General features: G+C 36.7%; 1 long non-coding RNA gene across 1 annotated transcript; it reads left to right on the top strand.

Moving 5' to 3' along the window:
- Nucleotides 1-5484: 5484 nt before the first annotated feature.
- Nucleotides 5485-15227, top strand: LOC113039807 (uncharacterized). The gene is made up of 5 exons (XR_003275080.1): nt 5485-5998; nt 7314-7505; nt 13696-13798; nt 14593-14678; nt 14940-15227. It is a non-coding gene; the product is annotated as an uncharacterized LOC113039807 (long non-coding RNA).
- Nucleotides 15228-19477: the final 4250 nt, after the last annotated feature.

Below are 19477 nucleotides of genomic sequence, written 5' to 3'. Positions count from 1 at the left end.
CCAAACCCAATAAAGACCCACTGTTTATAGATAATTGGCGACCTATTTCATTACTAAACACAGACTACAAAATTTTTGCCTCAATTATTGCAAAACGATTAAAAAATGTTTTAGACCCTATTATTGATGAAGTTCAATCAGGTTTCATGAGAAAAAGACACATCTCAAACAATATTCGGCTTGTCTTAGATATAATTGATTATTCATTTTTATGTCCTGATGATAGTTATATATTTTTCTTGGACTTCTATAAAGCCTTTGACACAGTAGAACATAACTTTATATTTCAAACTATTGAGAAATTTGGTTTTGGTGAGTTTTTCTGTAAAGCTGTTAGAACAATGTACTGCAAAGGCAATAGCTCTATCAGACTTAAAAATGGGACATCACCTAGATTTGAGCTGCAAAGAGGCATTCGACAGGGCTGCCCTGCCTCCCCCTATCTATTCATTTTATGTTCTCAACTTCTTTCCACCCATATTAGAAATAGTACTTTAAAAGGAATTTCAATTGCGGAAAGAGAAGTTATCCTCACCCAGCTAGCAGATGATCCCACACTATTTTTAAAAGATGCCAGCCAAGTGCCAATTGCTATCAAAACAATAGAATTATTTTCAGCAGCTTCTGGACTCTGCTTAAATCTGAAGAAGTGTGAACTTTTTTCCCTTAAAGAAAGCGACACCTCCCAGATCTGTGGCATCCCAATCAAAGATAAGATTACATATCTAGGGATTACTATAATGAAAAATGAGGAGGAGAGATGCTCTGTAAACTTTAATTTGATTCATGATAAGACAAAGAAAAAGCTAAATCAGTGGCTGCAGAGAGATTTATCCTTGAAAGGACGAGTATTGTTGACAAAAGCAGAAGGTTTATCCCGTCTTACATATGCAGCCATCCCCTTGTTTGTCAACAAAAATCTCTCTAATTCTATTGACAAGTCACTTTTCAATTTTATTTGGAAAAACAAGACTCATTATGTGAAAAAATCTGTTATCATGAACACCTTTGAACGTGGTGGTCTTAATTTTCTTGATTTTACAACCCTTAATAATACTTTTAAAATTAATTGGATAAAGCATTTTCTAAAAAATCCCACATCTACATGGAATTTATTATTATACATTATACCTAACTATATCTTCTCTAAGGTTGGTGGTCTAGAATTCTTACTTTTATGTAATTATAAAATAGAAAAAATTCCCTTAATTTTATCTAAATTCCATAAACAAATGCTCTTAGCATGGTCATTAATTTACAAACATAATTTTTCCCCACATAGGTGCTTCATCTGGAATAATCAGCTTATTAAATCCAATCAATCAATCACCTTTATTTATATAGTGCTTTAAACAAAATACATTGCGCCAAAGCACTGAACAACATTCATTTGGAAAACAGTGTCTCAATAATGCAAAATGATAGTTAAAGGCAGTTCATCATTGAATTTAGTTATGTCATCTCTGTTCAGTTGAAATAGTGTCCGTTTTAATTTGCAATCAAGTCAATGATATCGCTGTAGATGAAGTGACCCCAACTAAGCAAGCCAGAGGCGACAGCGGCAAGGAACCGAAACTCCATCAGTGACAGAATGGAGAAAAAAACCTTGGGAGAAACCAGGCTCAGTTGGGGGGCCAGTTCTCCTCTGACCAGACGAAAACCAGTAGTTCAATTCCAGGCTGCAGCAAAGTCAGATTGTGCAGAAGAATCATCTGTTTCCTGTGGTCTTGTCCTGGTGGTCCTCTGAGACAAGGTCTTTACAGGGGATCTGTATCTGGGGCTCTAGTTGTCCTGGTCTCCGCTGTCTTTCAGGGCAGTAGAGGTCCTTTCTAGGTGCTGATCCACCATCTGGTCTGGATACGTACTGGATCCGGGCGACTGCAGTGACCCTCTGATCTGGACACAGACTGGATCTGGCGGCCACGGTGACCTCGGAACAAGAGAGAAACAGACAAATATTAGCGTAGATGCCATTCTTCTAATGATGTAGAAAGTACGGTGTTATGTGAAGTGTTCCGGTTCCAGTTTACCTAATTAATGCAGCCTAAAAATCCTTTAACGGATTTGGATATTAAAAGCATATTAGTATGTTATGTGTATGCCAGGTTAAAGAGATGGGTCTTTAATCTAGATTTAAACTGCAAGAGTGTGTCTGCCTCCCGAACAATGTTAGGTAGGTTATTCCAGAGTTTAGGCGCCAAATAGGAAAAGGATCTGCCGCCCGCAGTTGATTTTGATATTCTAGGTATTATCAAATTGCCTGAGTTTTGAGAACGTAGCGGACGTAGAGGAGTATAATGTAAAAGGAGCTCATTCAAATACTGAGGTGCTAAACCATTCAGGGCTTTATAAGTAATAAGCAATATTTTAAAATCTATACGATGTTTGATAGGGAGCCAGTGCAGTGTGGACAGGACCGGGCTAATATGGTCATACTTCCTGGTTCTAGTAAGAACTCTTGCTGCTGCATTTTGGACTAGCTGTAGTTTGTTTACCAAGCGTGCAGAACAACCACCCAATAAAGCATTACAATAGTCTAACCTTGAAGTCATAAATGCATGGATTAACATTTCTGCATTTGACATTGAGAGCATAGGCCGTAATTTAGATATATTTTTGAGATGGAAAAATGCAGTTTTACAAATGCTAGAAACGTGGCTTTCTAAGGAAAGATTGCGATCAAGTAGCACACCTAGGTTCCTAACTGATGACGAAGAATTGACAGAGCAACCATCAAGTCTTAGACAGTGTTCTAGGTTATTACAAGTAGAGTTTTTAGGCCCTATGATGAACACCTCTGTTTTTTCTGAATTTAGCAGTAAGAAATTACTCGTCATCCAATTTTTTTATATCGACTATGCATTCCATTAGTTTTTCAAATTGGTGTGTTTCACCGGGCTGCGAGGAAATATAGAGCTGCGTATCATCAGCATAACAGTGAAAGCTAACACCATGTTTCCTGATGATATCTCCCAAGGGTAACATATAAAGCGTGAAGAGTAGCGGCCCTAGAACTGAGCCTTGAGGTACTCCATACTGCACTTGTGATCGATATGATACATCTTCATTCACTGCTACGAACTGATGGCGGTCATATAAGTACGATTTAAACCATGCTAATGCACTTCCACTGATGCCAACAAAGTGTTCAAGTCTATGCAAAAGAATGTTGTGGTCAATTGTGTCAAACGCAGCACTAAGATCCAATAACACTAATAGAGAGATACACCCACGATCAGATGATAAGAGCAGATCATTTGTAACTCTAAGGAGAGCAGTTTCAGTACTATGATACGGTCTAAATCCTGACTGGAAATCCTCACATATACCATTTTTCTCTAAGAAGGAATATAATTGTGAGGATACCACCTTTTCTAGTATCTTGGACAGAAAAGGGAGATTCGAGATTGGTCTATAATTAACTAGTTCTCTGGGGTCAAGTTGTGGCTTTTTTATGAGAGGCTTAATAACAGCCAGTTTGAAGGTTTTGGGGACATATCCTAATGACAATGAGGAATTAATAATAGTCAAGAATAAAATTCAAGAATAAATCCTTGTTTTTTAAGACTTGGTTCAATAATAACATAATTCTAGTTTCCCAACTAATAAATGATAGTGGATCTTTGATGAATTATTCTGAATTCCTTAACACTTTTGGCATTCCAGTCACCCCAAGAGAGTTTGCAATTGTTATGGATGCCATCCCATCTGGTATTTTAATTCTCTTAAAAGGGGCTGGAAAACCAGATTGCCTACCAGATTTGGACCCTAAATTGACCTCAGTTGGTAAAATATGTTTCGCAACCACAATGAGGAATAATAATCGTAATATTCGCTCTTTATTCCAGAAAGATGTTACCAGCATACCTAATGTTGTTCCTTATTGGTCTAACTTTGTTAACAACCTGAATTGGGGGAATATATGGAACCTTCCTTACAAATATCTCCTTACGAATAAAGTAAGAGAGGTCTCTTTCAAAATCATACATGGGTATTATCCTGCTAAGCATTATCTCCTTAGGTTTAAGCTTGACATATGTGTTAACTGTTCTTTTTGTGGAATATGTCCAGAAACAATGGTACATCTATTCTGGCAATGTCCCTATGCCACCACTTTCTGGAAAGATCTGTCCCGATACATTTCTGTTAATCTTATTGCAGATTTTTCTTTGTTTTGGAAAAATGTACTGTTTGGCTTCCATGATAACAAAAAACAGAAAGAAATATACCTAGTTAATCTATTGATCATTTTAGGGAAATATCATATTCACAAAGCTAAATTTAGTAATTCTAAACCTTCTTTTATTGCTTTTGGTAAGGAGACAGAACAGTACATCAATTCCATCCATGATTCAAAAAATAAGAAGGCTGCTAAAACCATTCAGTTATGCTCTATCTTTAATGTATTTATTTGAAACTCCCCCTGGCTCTGTTCTTTTATATATTTTTTTGTTTCTGTATTAATGACTCTATTTGTGTGTTCTTATTGTTTGTATCGTAAAGATTTAATAAAGATGTAAAAAAAAAAAAAAAAAAAAAAAAAAAAAAGCACAACAGGAAATGATCTCACTCACAGGAAATCTAAATTACAAAATAAAACCCACACCTTCAAAATAAAAGGCATTCTACATTAAACAGTCTCTTGTAACTTTTCTTAATTACACCACAGCTATAAATATACCTGTGCTACTTTCGTGTTGCACACAAATAAAAATAATTGTTCTCTGATTCTTGGCTCTGTGATGTAGGGCTGTGCAAAAAATCGAATGCGATTTTTCATGCACCTCTCATCAGTAAAGACGCTCCTGTAATTAGAAGTATATCTCCAGCTTTTGCGTTCAGATCAGGGTTGCCAGATTTTAACAACAAATCCTGCCAAGTTGCTTCTGAAAACGAGTCCAAAACTAGCCCAATCGCATTTCAGGGAGGTTCCCCCCCCTAAAAATTGCTTCCCGGTGTTCAAATAATTTTTTTTGGAAAGGGTTTCCCTGTTAAAATTAGCATTTTAGGGGCTAAATATCACGTTATTGGGATTGCTTCAAACCGCGGACATGAAAAACAACCGCAGACTTGGCAACACTGGTTCAAATGGAGTGGCAGTTACTACACAGAGCCGCCGTAGTCTACCGACAACTAACACAAAATCGCTTTCAGAATCGCCTGCGTTTTTTTTTTTTTTTTTTTTTTTTTTAACATCGATTTTGTGTAGATTGTCAATGAATTACGGCTCGGTGTAGTAAATGCCAACCAGTGTTGCCAAGTCTGTGGTGGTTGTTTTTCATGTCCGCGGGTCACAGCGACCCCAATTCAAATAACGTGATAGTTACCCCTAAAACGTGAATTTTACCAAGGCAACCCTGCTAAAAAAAAACGTATTTTAACCCCAGGAAGCAATGTTTTATCAGGGAACCTTCTGGAAGTGGGCTAGTTTTGGGAAGCAACTGGGCAGGATTTGTTGTGAAAAGCTGGCAACCCTGATCTGAACACACGTGCTGGAGATATACTTCTAATTACAGGAGCGTCTTTACTGATGAGATGTACATGAAAATCGTATTCGGGTTTTTTTTTTTTTTTTGCTGCACAGTCCTACTGTGATGTCATGTTGCCTAGGATCCTCCCATGACTGTTGATTGACAATGGTGTGTGTTTTTTTTTTTTTTTTTAATTGCAGACTCGTCCTGAGTGAGCTGCAAACAGTCTGGAGAATGGCTCCCAGGCTGTTGAGATGCTCTGTTGTTGGCTTTAAGGATGAACATGGCTGCCGTCACTTAGTCCCGACATCTGAGCCGCTGAAGACGCAGTGGATTACCTTTTTGTTTTTGAAGGGGCACACAAACACATCAGGGTGCCCCTGATCTACCTAAATGTGTTTGTGTGCTCATCATTTTACACAAGACTGCTTTGTAAACGAGGGTCAGTACAAAGCAGGATTTGCTACAAAATTGATCCTGAGGGATGGAAACCAACTGTGTGTTATCCAGCTTCACCTTCAGCAGAAGTGAGTATTTATTTGTATTTTTTTTTTTTTTTTTTTTTAATGTGTGAATCGCTTTTCCTAATGTGCTAGTTCATAGGTCTTCAACCCTGCTCCTGGGGACCCACTGTCCTGCAAAGTTTACTTCCAACCTGCTTCAGCACACATGGCCTGTGACTTTACAAGTGATCCTGAAGACCTTGATTATCTGGTTCAGGTGTGTTTGATTAGGGTTGGAGCTGATCTCTGCAGGAGAGTGGGTCCCCAGGAGCTGGGTTGAAGACCTATGTGCTAGTTGACAAGTTTCATGAATACGGCAAAAGGATAAAAGATTAGTTCACTACCAGAATGAATATTTCCTGATAGTGCATAACCCTCATGACATCCAATATGTTTGTCTGTCTTCAGTCAAAAAGAAATTAAGTTGAGAAACATTCCAGGACTTTTCTCCATACAGTGGATTTCAAAGGTGGCCAACGATTTGAAAGTCAAAATGCAGTTTCAATGCAGCTTCAAGGAGCTCTACACAATCCTAACTGAGGAATAAGAGTCTTATCTAGTGAAACACTTGGTTATATTCTGGAAAAAAATTATACACTAACCACAAATGTTCAGCTAACATTAGCTCTGCGATGCACATCTTTATTAGGTGATGTTGGAAAGGTCATTCACTGACCATTTCAAATCATTGGCCACCTTTTGAAGTCCAGAGTATCAAAAATAAAATCCTGTTTTCCTCAAAATACTTTTATTTGCAACTGAAGAAAGACATGAACATCTTGGACGACATGGGGGTGATGCACTATCAGGAAATATTCATTCTGGTAGTGAACTAATCTTTTATCCTTTTGCCGTATTCGTGAAACTTGTCAACTAGCACATAGGTCTTCAACCCAGCTCCGACCCAGAAAATATTTATTCAGGAAGTGAAGTTATCCTTTAACGGTCTCAGAACATTGTTGTCATTTTCCATTTATAACATTCTCAATATAATGCATAACCCCACTTTTATAACGAACAATACATTAAGGTGATTGTGTTATAAACGGTCTCTTTTCTGTAAAGATAACATAACACTACATTAAGGTTGCCTTTCTAGAGGGCTTATAAAGGTGTTTGGTAATGACTAGTGCTTTACAAATGTATATTAATATTTTCTGAGCTGTTATAACTGCTGAATAAGAATAGTGACCTTAATGAAATATCTTCCAAATATTTTAGAGCCTGTGATTCAAGATGATTAGCCCTCCCACTGATGTCTTTAAATGTATAATGACAGGGTGACTTATTTTACCAGTTCACTTATTTACTCCATTTCATTATATTTAATCTTGTTTAGTCAAGCTCGTCTAAAGAATGGGCCAAGGTGCATCATGTGGCCTGTCAGACTGACACAACACAACTCTGCACAGTTGCCACCCAGCTGTCAATAAAAACTCTACGGCAGGCTGAAGCTAAACTATGCAGGATAGTGGCCCTCCAGGATTGGAGTTGCCTATCCCTGCTCCATGTCCTCACTACAAAAGCAGAGGTTGGCTGATCTAGACCCTACATAGTGGGAATTCATTATTCTGTTTCTGTAATATTAAGTTGTAATTGCTATATATTTTTTTTTTGGGATGCAACGATACCTTTTTCTTTTTTATTAAAAGAACCAGTCCGATACTAAAAATTAAGTATCTGCCTTTAACTATACAATCCAATGCCAGCACAGTTTAAGTCAATGTAGAATTTATATACTTTTCAGTGTTGACCTGGTCTTTACTTTGTTAAACACAATCTACTACATCTTTATTGTAATGAAAACAAACAAACAAAAAAAAAACATGAAAAATATACAAAAGAGTTTGTGAACTGAATTTAATGTCTTAAATATTCATCTGTACCTCACACTGAACTATGGAACCGCTTTGGAACACTTACAATATAGTGGCACGAAAACTTTTTGGTGCTTATGATAATAACTTAATAATAACCACACTTTTAACAGTCTTAAAGCTTACAGCAAAGCTTACAGCAAAAAAAAAAACAAAAAACTGATGTGCCAAACCATCAGAACTGAACCAAAAACCGGTTTGTACAGTATTGTTCAAAATAATAGCAGTACAATGTGACTAACCAGAATAATCAAGGTTTTTCGTATTTTTTTTTATTGCTACGTGGCAAACAAGTTACCAGTAGGTTCAGTAGATTCTCAGAAAACAAATGAGACCCAGCATTCATGATATGCACGCTCTTAAGGCTGTGCAATTGGGCAATTAGTTGAATTAGTTGAAAGGGGTGTGTTCAAAAAAATAGCAGTGTGGCATTCAATCACGGAGGTCATCAATTTTGTGAAGAAACAGGTGTGAATCAGGTGCCCCCTATTTAAGGATGAAGCCAACACTTGTTGAACATGCATTTGAAAGCTGAGGAAAATGGGTCGTTCGAGACATTGTTCAGAAGAACAGCGTACTTTGATTAAAAAGTTGATTAGAGAGGGGAAAACCTATAAAGAGGTGCAAAAAATGATAGGCTGTTCAGCTAAAATGATCTCCAATGCCTTAAAATGGAGAGCAAAACCAGAGAGACGTGGAAGAAAACTGAAGACAACCATCAAAATGGATAGAAGAATAACCAGAATGGCAAAGGCTCAGCCAATGATCACCTCCAGGATGATCAAAGACAGTCTGGAGTTACCTGTAAGTACTGTGACAGTTAGAAGACGTCTGTGTGAAGCTAATCTATTTTCAAGAATCCCCCGCAAAGTCCCTCTGTTAAAAAAAGGCATGTGCAGAAGAGGTTACAATTTGCCAAAGAACACATCAACTGGCCTAAAGAGAAATGGAGGAACATTTTGTGGACTGATGAGAGTAAAATTGTTCTTTTTGGGTCCAAGGGCCACAGGCAGTTTGTGAGACGACCCCCAAACTCTGAATTCAAGCCACAGTACACAGTGAAGACAGTGAAGCATGGAGGTGCAAGCATCATGATATGGGCATGTTTCTCCTACTATGGTGTTGGGCCTATTTATCACATACCAGGGATCATGGATCAGTTTGCATATGTTAAAATACTTGAAGAGGTCATGTTGCCCTATGCTGAAGAGGACATGCCCTTGAAATGGTTGTTTCAACAAGACAATGACCCAAAACACACTAGTAAACGGGCAAAGTCTTGGTTCCAAACCAACAAAATTAATGTTATGGAGTGGCCAGCCCAATCTCCAGACCTTAATCCAATTGAGAACTTGTGGGGTGATATCAAAAATGCTGTTTCTGAAGCAAAACCAAGAAATGTGAATGAATTGTGGAATGTTGTTAAAGAATCATGGAGTGGAATAACAGCTGAGAGGTGCCACAAGTTGGTTGACTCCATGCCACACAGATGTCAAGCAGTTTTAAAAAACTGTGGTCATACAACTAAATATTAGTTTAGTGATTCACAGGATTGCTAAATCCCAGAAAATGTTTGTACAAAATAGTTTTGAGTTTGTACAGTCAAAGGTAGACACTGCTATTTTTTTGAACACACCCCTTTCAACTAATTGCCCAATTGCACAGCCTTAAGAGTGTGCATATCATGAATGCTGGGTCTTGTTTGTTTTCTGACAATCTACTGAACCTACTGGTAACTTGTTTGCCACGTAGCAATAAAAAATATACTAAAAACCTTGATTATTCTGGTTAGTCACATTGTACTGCTATTATTTTGAACAATACTGTAATTGAATCCTGGACTAACTGTATTGTTGGATCCCTAATAGGCACAAAAACAGCTATGTCATACCCTGATATTGGTGTTTGCTTCTCAAAACCACTGCTGTCATCAACATAAAAAAAAAAAGGGCAATTAAGAGATCTCGTCTGAAGCTGGACGGGGAAGAGGACGACCGTTTGAATGCAGCACAAGTCTGATCGCCAAAGAGCCTTTGGATCTTGTGGACTCTTTCACAGATTTGACTGAGCCAACAGATGTGAGTAACGACTTTTCTTAACATTTTGCATTTAGTTGAATTGCATTCCTCAAAATATTTAAGGTGTATGTGTAATTTGGTCATTTGTGACCCTGGAGGACAAAAACCGTCATATTTAGCACAGGGAAATTTGTAACAAGCCAATAAAACATTGTATGGGTCGGATTTTTTTTTAATTTTTATTTAAAGCCAAAATTCATAATTATTTTAAGCACTATCATGTTACATGAATACACTTTGTAAATTTCCTACCATAAATATCAACTAAAATTTAGCTTAGTAACATGCATTACTAAGGACTTAATTTGTAAAACTTTAAAGGCGATTTTCTAGTTGTTAAACTGATCGTAGTTGTTCCATGAACCGTCTGGACCAAGCCCCATGGTTTGGTATGCATGTGATCCACAGAATAATGAAAAAAGTTTATAATTGTCTTCGTATTTACACAAGCAAGTGTGTCTTTTTTTTTTTTTTTTTTTTTTTTAAACTTGTTCTGTCTCTCTGTCTTTTATACCCAGACGTCGAACGCTGGCTCTTCTGATGTCATCACCTGGAGTGCTGCCAACTCCTCTGCCGAGGCTTTCAGTTGTTTACTTCACATTGCTTTAGTCCTTTTCTTCTTATTCTTCCTCTTAACCACCTGTGAAATACACCTTAACTACTATATGAAAGTGACGTGACATTTAGCCAAGTATGGTGACCCATACTCAAAATTTGTGCTCTGCATTTAACCCATCCGAAGTGCACACACAGCAGTGAACACACACATACACTGTGAACACACACCCGGAGCAGTGGGCAGCAATTTATGCTGCGGCGCCTGGGGAGCAACTGGAGTTTAATGCCTTGCTCAAGGGAACCTAAGTCATGGTATTGAAGGTGGAGAGAGCACTGTACATGCATCAGAGTTAAATCCTCCTCCTCCAGGAATCCCACAAACTTCTCTGCCTATAATAAAAAGCAGTTCATCAAGTTTGACCACTTTTACAACTTCAGCTGTAAATTTATTATGGAAGCAGTGCACAGGAATCTAATGCCCTGATCTCCAATCTGTACCAGTCTTTACGTTTAAAAAGATTCTTTTTTTTTTTTTTCTCTAAATGTGTACATGCACTCCAGTCATCAATTCATAAGATTCAACATTATATTCTGCCTCATCATAGTCCTCAATCCACATAATGAATGTATTCTTGAAAAAACATTCCTGGCATAAATCCCCCATTGCAAAGTTACATACAATTATCTTGTCCAATAACAATCCAGCAATTACATTTTCTTGTCAATAATTCTCCACCTGGGGATCTCCTTAATTCCTATATGAGCATTAAAAGAATGTTTTTTTTTTTTTTTTTATTGTGGTCATTTTTTGTATTTGTTCTTAATTTACTCAGTTACCTATCATATTAGGTTTCCATAATAAATCATGCATACATTTTCAGAGCCAATAACCCACTTAAATGAAGTTCAAAAATAATAAAAATAGAAAATAAAAACTTAAAAACATATGTAACCCCCCTTTTCATTTTAATTTATATTATCATTTTATAATATCATTCACCGTAATAAAAAGACCATCGTTTACCAGAATTTCCAAAAGGATGTCACTGTTTCCTAACAAAACAGCAATGCTGGTAGAATCATTCTTAAAATTATCCATTGTATATCACTCAACTGTTCAGCCTTCGTGGCACTCTGTTGAACTGCCATGTATTTCAGAAGTAAAGTCTCAGACCTTATGCACCTAAGGAGTGCTATGTTCGGTCAAGGTCTTTCCATGAATCCCTCTTTCAATGAGCACTTGTTTGTTCTCTTTATCTGTACTCCTACTAAGCCCAACCACCTTCATGATAATATTAACGACTGTAGAATAGCAGATTTTTAATAAACTTCTTATCAGTCCTCCAAGGCCTGTTAGTTCTCACAAAATCAAAATCCCAATGAAAAGCTCCTAATATTAAAATTACAGTGTCAATTATCCATTGTCTGTATCCTGCATATGAGTTAGTATATCGTAGTCTAGCTACGGTCCAATACAGTGGGCACAGAGTCATACATTTCCCTTTATCTTCTTCAGCATAATTCTCTCTCTTATCCATTGATATGGGCTTAAACGACGTGACTCCTTAAGCCAACATCCTATTAATTTCTTGATTTAATATCCAATCTTCTAACATTACTATCTAAAGGCATATTTAAATAAGCCCATCCTGGGTAAATAAACAGTTTTCCTGTAAAGTAATAAACGGTCCATAAGTTTCTGTCAATGGTCAAAACCTTTTTGACATCTAGAATGCTACTAATATTAACTTACATTTTATGATTAGGTGTTGATATAGTCAGAACATTATGGTATTCTGGGATATCCTTAGGAATAGCCCAAATTATTCTGCTATCATTTACTTAATCTCATCCTAACTACAGGAAAAGAATACTAAGCGCTTATGCAGGTATTTTTATGTTTAATATTTTTATTTTTATCTTTTATACTCCTTCCATCATGAGAATTTGAGCTTTAGTGTATATTCAAAAGGATTGAGAACTCTTGTGGGAAAATGTGCTTACTGAAATTGGAACTGAAGGGGATCAAATGATAATACAATTCATTTGTATTATTTTGATTTATTTGGTGATACAGGAACTAATATTTTGGAGAGCATTAATTCCTTCAATTGTTTCACCTAACCTATATTAATGTATAATAATATATTAATATTAACCTGTCAATCTATTAAATCAATTTATCCATGCAAATGGATCCCATAATTTTTCGTTGTTTCATACATTATATATTTATTGTCATTTTATAATATTTTTCACAGTTACTTTTTTCTATCTATCAGAACGAGCGGAGTTGGAATAATCTGAGTTTCTTTATTTGGCATAACACTGTCCTCAGTGTTGCTCGTGTAACACCCTAAATGTCTCTCTAGGTCCAATATAGAGTATATGCTGCAGGCAGTGCCAAATCTAAATTTTCTTTATTTGTGTAATGTTAAATGGGCTTGACCTTATTCTACATTTCACTAACGTAACTTTCCCCACTGTATAATTTTAATTATTTCCTCTCATTGGCTACATTCTTCCAATGTTTTTAGCTCACATGGCCCTGCAAAGAATTGAATCACTATAATACAGTAGGAAACTGGCCTTTAATCACTACTATTCGTCTCATACACGCTAATTTATCAACTTCATTATTTCCTTTGTCTGCCTAGGAATATCCTGGCTGATGTATCACTGTAACGTCAAAATCACTTATTTTTTTGTATCTCTTGCCATAATGTTGCGTGTTCAATTTGCTTACCTTTTGACTTGGTGTAACCGTTCCCATTGACAGATTTGCAAATTGTCATTAATTCCTGTTGCAACTGCAATCCGTCACTATTATGGCCTGTAAATATCCAGGTTTTTCAGTGTTTTCAAAGTCTGGAACACTGCCATGAGCTCTGAGTACGGTCCTGTGCCTTGCGCTACTCCCTCTTTTGAAGCTATGACCTTGTTGCTCGGTTTCAGAATGCAAGCCCAGTGAGCTTCCTCGTCTGCTGCAGTTTTTGAGCCATCTGTGAAAACAACTGTATTTTTATAAAGCTCTAATTTCTTTTTCTGGCATTTAAGTTCTTTTTGTATGATTTTCAAATCTAGATCTAGAAGCATACTTTCCCATCTCTGCCATCGGTTATTAAGCGCACGGCATCCTTCACATTGTTTTTGAAGAGATGAGCTAATACTGCTGTTTTGTGTTAAATATTTTCTGGCCCCGCGCCAGGCATTTCAGCTCAAATATCGTTTGCTAAGTGCTGCCAGCTGCTTCTCCACACCAGTAAATTTAAGATCTGGGATCTCCCAGCTTCCAGTCATAATTCTAACAGGTATGTTACTTTTTTCCATTTCGTACTATAAATTGGTAACCCGTTTCGTCTGTTTCCAAGTCAGCTTCTACATTTTTCTCATCATTTCTTTCTTCCAGCTGTCCTGAGTTTAACATAGCTGCTTTAATTTCTATCAACGCTTGTTTAGCTTTTTCGGTCCTATTTCAAGTGTCCACCTTTGATAATCCCTCGCTTTAGCCAGATGTCTAAACTTATTTATGAGACCAAGTCTCTAACATAACCCAGTAACCCCATTGTTTGCTGGCTCTAACTGTTTTTGGGGTCTCAAGTTGATTTACTCTGACTTTCATGGACTGTTACCCCTCTGTTACCTGCTAAAATCCCAAATATTCAACTATCAGCCATTAATTGCCTTTTTTATATTTATTTTCAAGCCTGCCTCCAAGTCGTTTCAACAATTCTGTTCCAATGTTTACGTGTTCTCGTTCTCCATTTGACACGATTAAGATGTTGTGTATATATAAAGATCAACGTCTAAATCTTTCAGAATTATCACACCTTACCAACTGAAAAGTTATAGGCGAGTCTTAATAACCCATCAACAAACGTCGGTAAACATAATGTTTGTTGTTTACTGTAAAAGCATTCTTTTCCTGACTTCGAGGAATCGAGTAGAATCCATTGGCCAAATAAATTTTCGAATAAAACAGTCCATCTCATATTTTTCCAACTGTATCTCGCATGTTAATTAAATAGCATTTTATCCGGTCTTGTTAAACGATTCAAAGTCTTAAAGTTTGTAAGAAATCTATATGTCCCGTCCTGTTTCACAGGTTTCACAAGTTTTCCCGTTAGACCATCCTTCTGTCCGAGCGACTCTCTGGGCAGATGGGGAGTGGCTTGCTGATCTCATCTGTCCGTAAGTCAAATTTCTATCATTAACAATCTTCTGGTCCCAATGTCGTGTTAATGTTCTACCTTGTTTCTCACTGGTAGGATTTTTGAATAAAATCCCTTTTACCTGAACTTCTGGCCAATCATTCTCTATTTGGTTTGTCACTCTTTGTTATTCCATCTGGCCTCTTCTTTTATTCCGCAGTCCAGATTCTTTGTAAATTTTCTGTTTCTGTTTCTTCAGACTCTGCCTCACGCTGTTGTTGTTTTTTTCTGTCCCCTGCAGGAACATTCCCGACGGCTGAGAGGATCCTGGCTGGTTGTTGTCCTCACTTTTCTCAATAATTTTTTCCAGTTCATTTTGATTTATGTTAGTCATTAATACATTTATGATCAATTGACCTTCCTGTGACATCTGTAATTCCCGATAGTATGCCTTTTAATACAGAATTAACTGGGTCTTTAAATTGTCCTGTTCCCATTAAAGTCAAATGTATTTGATTCTCTCGTCTGTTTAATGTTTCTTTTATTACTTCTGTTGATATTATCCTGGCTTCTAACCAGGAGCGTCCTGCACTACAGAATTCGTCTCTTCAATCAGTCATTACTGTATGTACTACATAATTCTGCTGTGGACGGCCAGAGGTTATACACACTGTCGCTGTGTGTTGCGGTCCGAGCTGGGCTCTCATACTTTCAATCTCCTGTAATGCCCGTTTACCTAATTTATTGAAAATTGACCCAGCTATTCCAGAGCCAGTTATTTATTTCCATTTAGTATTACAACGCCTCTTTCGAATAAACTGTCTCTAATAAGCAGTCTTATTCTGCCTATTTGTAGCTTGTATTATTCTGGTATAAGGGTGTTTTCAATGAGCAATGGTAATAACACTATCTCGTTCCTCATCTTCAATTATTGGTATCGTCAATCGGATTTCTTCCACTTGTTCGAAATTGTTAGTACCAATTTGGTATCTTTTAACTCTTTCCATGTCTGTCTGGCAAGTGTCCTTTTTCTCTTTTTAAAGCTTTACCGCACATGTCATAAATCTCTATTTTGCCTTCATCTTTTTTGCTCATAGTTTTGATTATATTTTCTGCCTCTGGAGTTTTGCACTGCAATTGTATTGTACAGTTTTCATTTTTCTAGTTCTTGCATCCATCGAAATACTGCTAGCCCCACTTCACTTTCCGTGAAGTTTCCTAACTGCAGCACCTCCTTAGTGGGAAGCCAAAGTAGTATTTCTCCTGGGTCCGTCACCTGGACGGATGTCTCTGCCTGTAAGGCTAGTTTCTGCCATCCTAATACACAAGAATCACCTAATGTATATGCTTGAAAAAAAATATTGCTGGATTTTTTTTCTTTAGCTTTTGCTGCCATAGCTTAACCTCTAATACGACTCTACTTAGCGGTTTCTTTCGCCTTGTTATAGGCGTGTTATTGTTATCTTCACTCTTTATTTCTTATGTGCACATTTTAACCCTTTCTGGGCTGTATTGAACAGTAACCTTTTGCCCTTTCTGGGCTATTTAACAGTAACCTTTTGCCCTTTCTGGGCTATATTCATAACATTAAGCTTTTACCCTTTCTGGGTTGTATTTGCAAATACTGGTCCACCCTTTCTGGGTGTTTCTTCTATTTCCGCCCTTTCTGGGCTTTCTCACCGCTTAGTCGTCTTTTATGTAGTAATTTATGGGGTACCTCAGCTTACTCTATTAGGCAAGCGCTCAATTGTCTAATTCTGGCCAGTAATCAGACAAAGCGCGTTGGGTGCCATGTTTTATGGTGTCTACTTTTATCTATACACCTTTTACCGGTTTCTTTATTATTCTCAGGTAGGTAAGGAAAGTCTATAAGTCTCTAAAACTATAAGCATTTCAAAAATACTTACAACTTGCTCCGTAGACTTCCCTGTGGTCAGTTCTTGCTTACGGCTCTTAAATTACTACTCTTGCAGACCATAAGTTGACATTAATAAAATACAAGTTTTATTAAAGTTAACAAGTTATATCAACGTACAATAGAAAAGTTACAAAATCAAGGTATAATCAGCTGGTATCAGGCGTCGAGTAATACTGTGCTTGTTCAGTATCCGTCCGTCGAGTCTCTCTCTCAGTCTTTTATACCCAGACGTCGAACGCTGGCTCTTCTGATGTCATCACCTGGAGTGCTGCCAACTCTTCTGCCGAGGCTTTCAGTTGTTTACTTCGCATTGCTTTAGAACTTTTCTTCATATTTTTCCTCTTAACCATCTGTGAAATACACCTTAACTACTATATTGTCCATTTATTATAAGTGTTTCTACTTTAAATCAATCACTACATACATTTCGTGCAAGTAAGCAGTTTTCTTAATGTTAGTGAAGTTACACAATACATTTTGCATATAGCATTAATCACAGGGTTACATTTTTGTACTTAAGCAAAAGCATCATTACTACTTAGCAAATTAAGCATTAATCGAGACGGTATAAATGCAAAATCGTCATCTCCGTTAACAATACATCTGCTGTAGATCGGCTTGAGCAGTAAACAAACATGTGAACAGACAGTTACCCAGAGTTATTGCACATCTGACTGTCATTATATTGTTTTATTGACTGATTGTACAGGTTTGAGTAGTAAAGCTAGGTAGGAAACAGTAGTTAAATTCCAGGCTGAAGCAAAGTCAGATTGTGCAGAAGAATCATCTGTTTCCTGTGGTCTTGTCCCGGTGGTCATCTGAGACCAGGTCTTTACTTGTGATCTAGGGCTAGACTATTAATCAAAGTAATCAAAAACAAAATTCAGAACCTCTAACCGATGTAATTTTCTGATGTTGGTTATTTCGTTTTTTTTAATCCTGTTAATACTTCCCCCTTAAAAGCATACTACTGCGTGTATAGCCACATGACTCAGCCCCTTCCAGTCAGTGGCATAAAAGCAAAACATGGAGGTGAACGCCGGATCAACACATAGTGATGGCGCGCGAGCGGTGAGCCTTGTCTTCACTAAACTTTGTCAGTTGTATTTGTTCTGTGGTATGGAATTTCAAGCCATTAGATGATTGGATGTGTATTATATTGAGGTACCATGTTGGCGCAGCTGCATTGTGGCATGAACACTCATATAAACAGTAGCTGTGAAGATCGCGTGGACAGAGGAATGCAGAAACTAGCTGTCAGCACTGTCCTGTGATTAATCACTAAAATAGCTTAGAATCTCTAAACATATTATAGCATTTTTCTACTTTTGAATGAACTAGGCTATTTACAACCCACCGCTTCACAATAATATAGAGACTAGGACTGGGAGATATGGAGCAAAAAATATATCTTGATATGTTTAGCTATATACGATATATCTATCTTTACAGGAAAACCCCCCCCCCCCCCCCAAAACTACTGCAAAAACAAATATGCCATATATTACATGTTTAGGACCCTATGAAATGTTTTATATTTTTCTTCATCTGTTTTGTTACCTAATTTTGTGTTTTAGCACGAGTAATTATTTAAATGCATAAAAACAACTTAATTTGTTAATTGTTTTTCTTAAAATAGCCTTATGAAATGTTTTTTCCCCTCTGAAATTCTTTTGTATTTACATTTTTCTGGTTCAAATGAAGGCATACAATGTTCATTTAATTTATTTTAATTATTGAATTAAGCAAACTTTATTTTTTGGTAAACAAAGTGGGTTTACTATAAAAAAAATATAACCTGGAAGAAATGTTGTGTTTTTAATTTTTTTTTAATTTTATTATTATTATTAATAATATTTATTTATTTATTTATTTTCAGTAGTAGTAGTAGTAGTAGTAGTAGTAGTAGTAGGCGGCTATGTACATTCTGCTGAACGATAGTAATATATTTCTGGCAAATATTTGTCTTTAAACTAAACCAGACTTTTATTTTGATTGGTTACCGTACCTTTACAGTCCTGTGTATGTGATACTACAGTCTATGATGTGATGCATGCTAGTTTTACTCAAATCAAACGGTGTTCATGAAGTGACTCAGTGCAGTTCTGGAGATGTTCTTCATGTGTTTACGTCCTCATTTAGAGAGACAACAGAAGCTGAAATCATAGTTATCACGCACGCTTCCGTGTGTGTAAATAAACGAAGCGTACTTCTAGTTTATTTACTATCTAGTTTATTTATTAATACAGACACGCAGAACATGCAGGATTCATATTTAAATAGACTTTTCCAGCTTAATATTTACAGATATTAGTCCATATCGTGATTTGATATGAGTGCAATGACCTACTTTTGATAATTAAAAATGAAAAATTCTGTGACATTACACGTTAAACTGTAAATTCAGTTTTTATAACTGGATTCCGTCCATGTTTTCTTCACTGCGGAAATCATAGGGCCTTACAGTAGACCTCTGCCTGCTGTTCGCCCGACGCCTTAAAACCAAGGTATCTCCATATAATGGAGCCAGTTGTCCTGTGTTTTTTTTTTTTTCTTTTTTTTTTTTTTTTTCTGTAGCCTCCGGTCTGGTTGCAGACGATGCCAATGAGGACACAGAGAAGGCAAACAAGCAAAGTGGTGGAATCAGAATTAAATATATACAATATATCGATATACGATGTCAAAATCCATATCTATTAATCCATATATTTTAAATATCAAGATATCGCCCCCAAAAATATCCCACCTTTAATAGTCAGTCATATTTACAGTAAAAACCTTGTCAGTGAACTATGAGGGCAAAAAAAACAAAACCGAAACAAAATAATCATTCATTAATTGTAATAGAGGTAAAATTAATCAAGTTTTTGAATATAGGCCATAATCGTCCTGCCCTATTGGGATTTGTATCTGGAGCTCAT

Source organism: Carassius auratus, chromosome 22 (genome assembly GCF_003368295.1).
Source record: "Carassius auratus strain Wakin chromosome 22, ASM336829v1, whole genome shotgun sequence".
NCBI lineage: Eukaryota > Metazoa > Chordata > Actinopteri > Cypriniformes > Cyprinidae > Carassius > Carassius auratus.
This window is presented reverse-complemented; position numbering and strand designations above follow the sequence as displayed.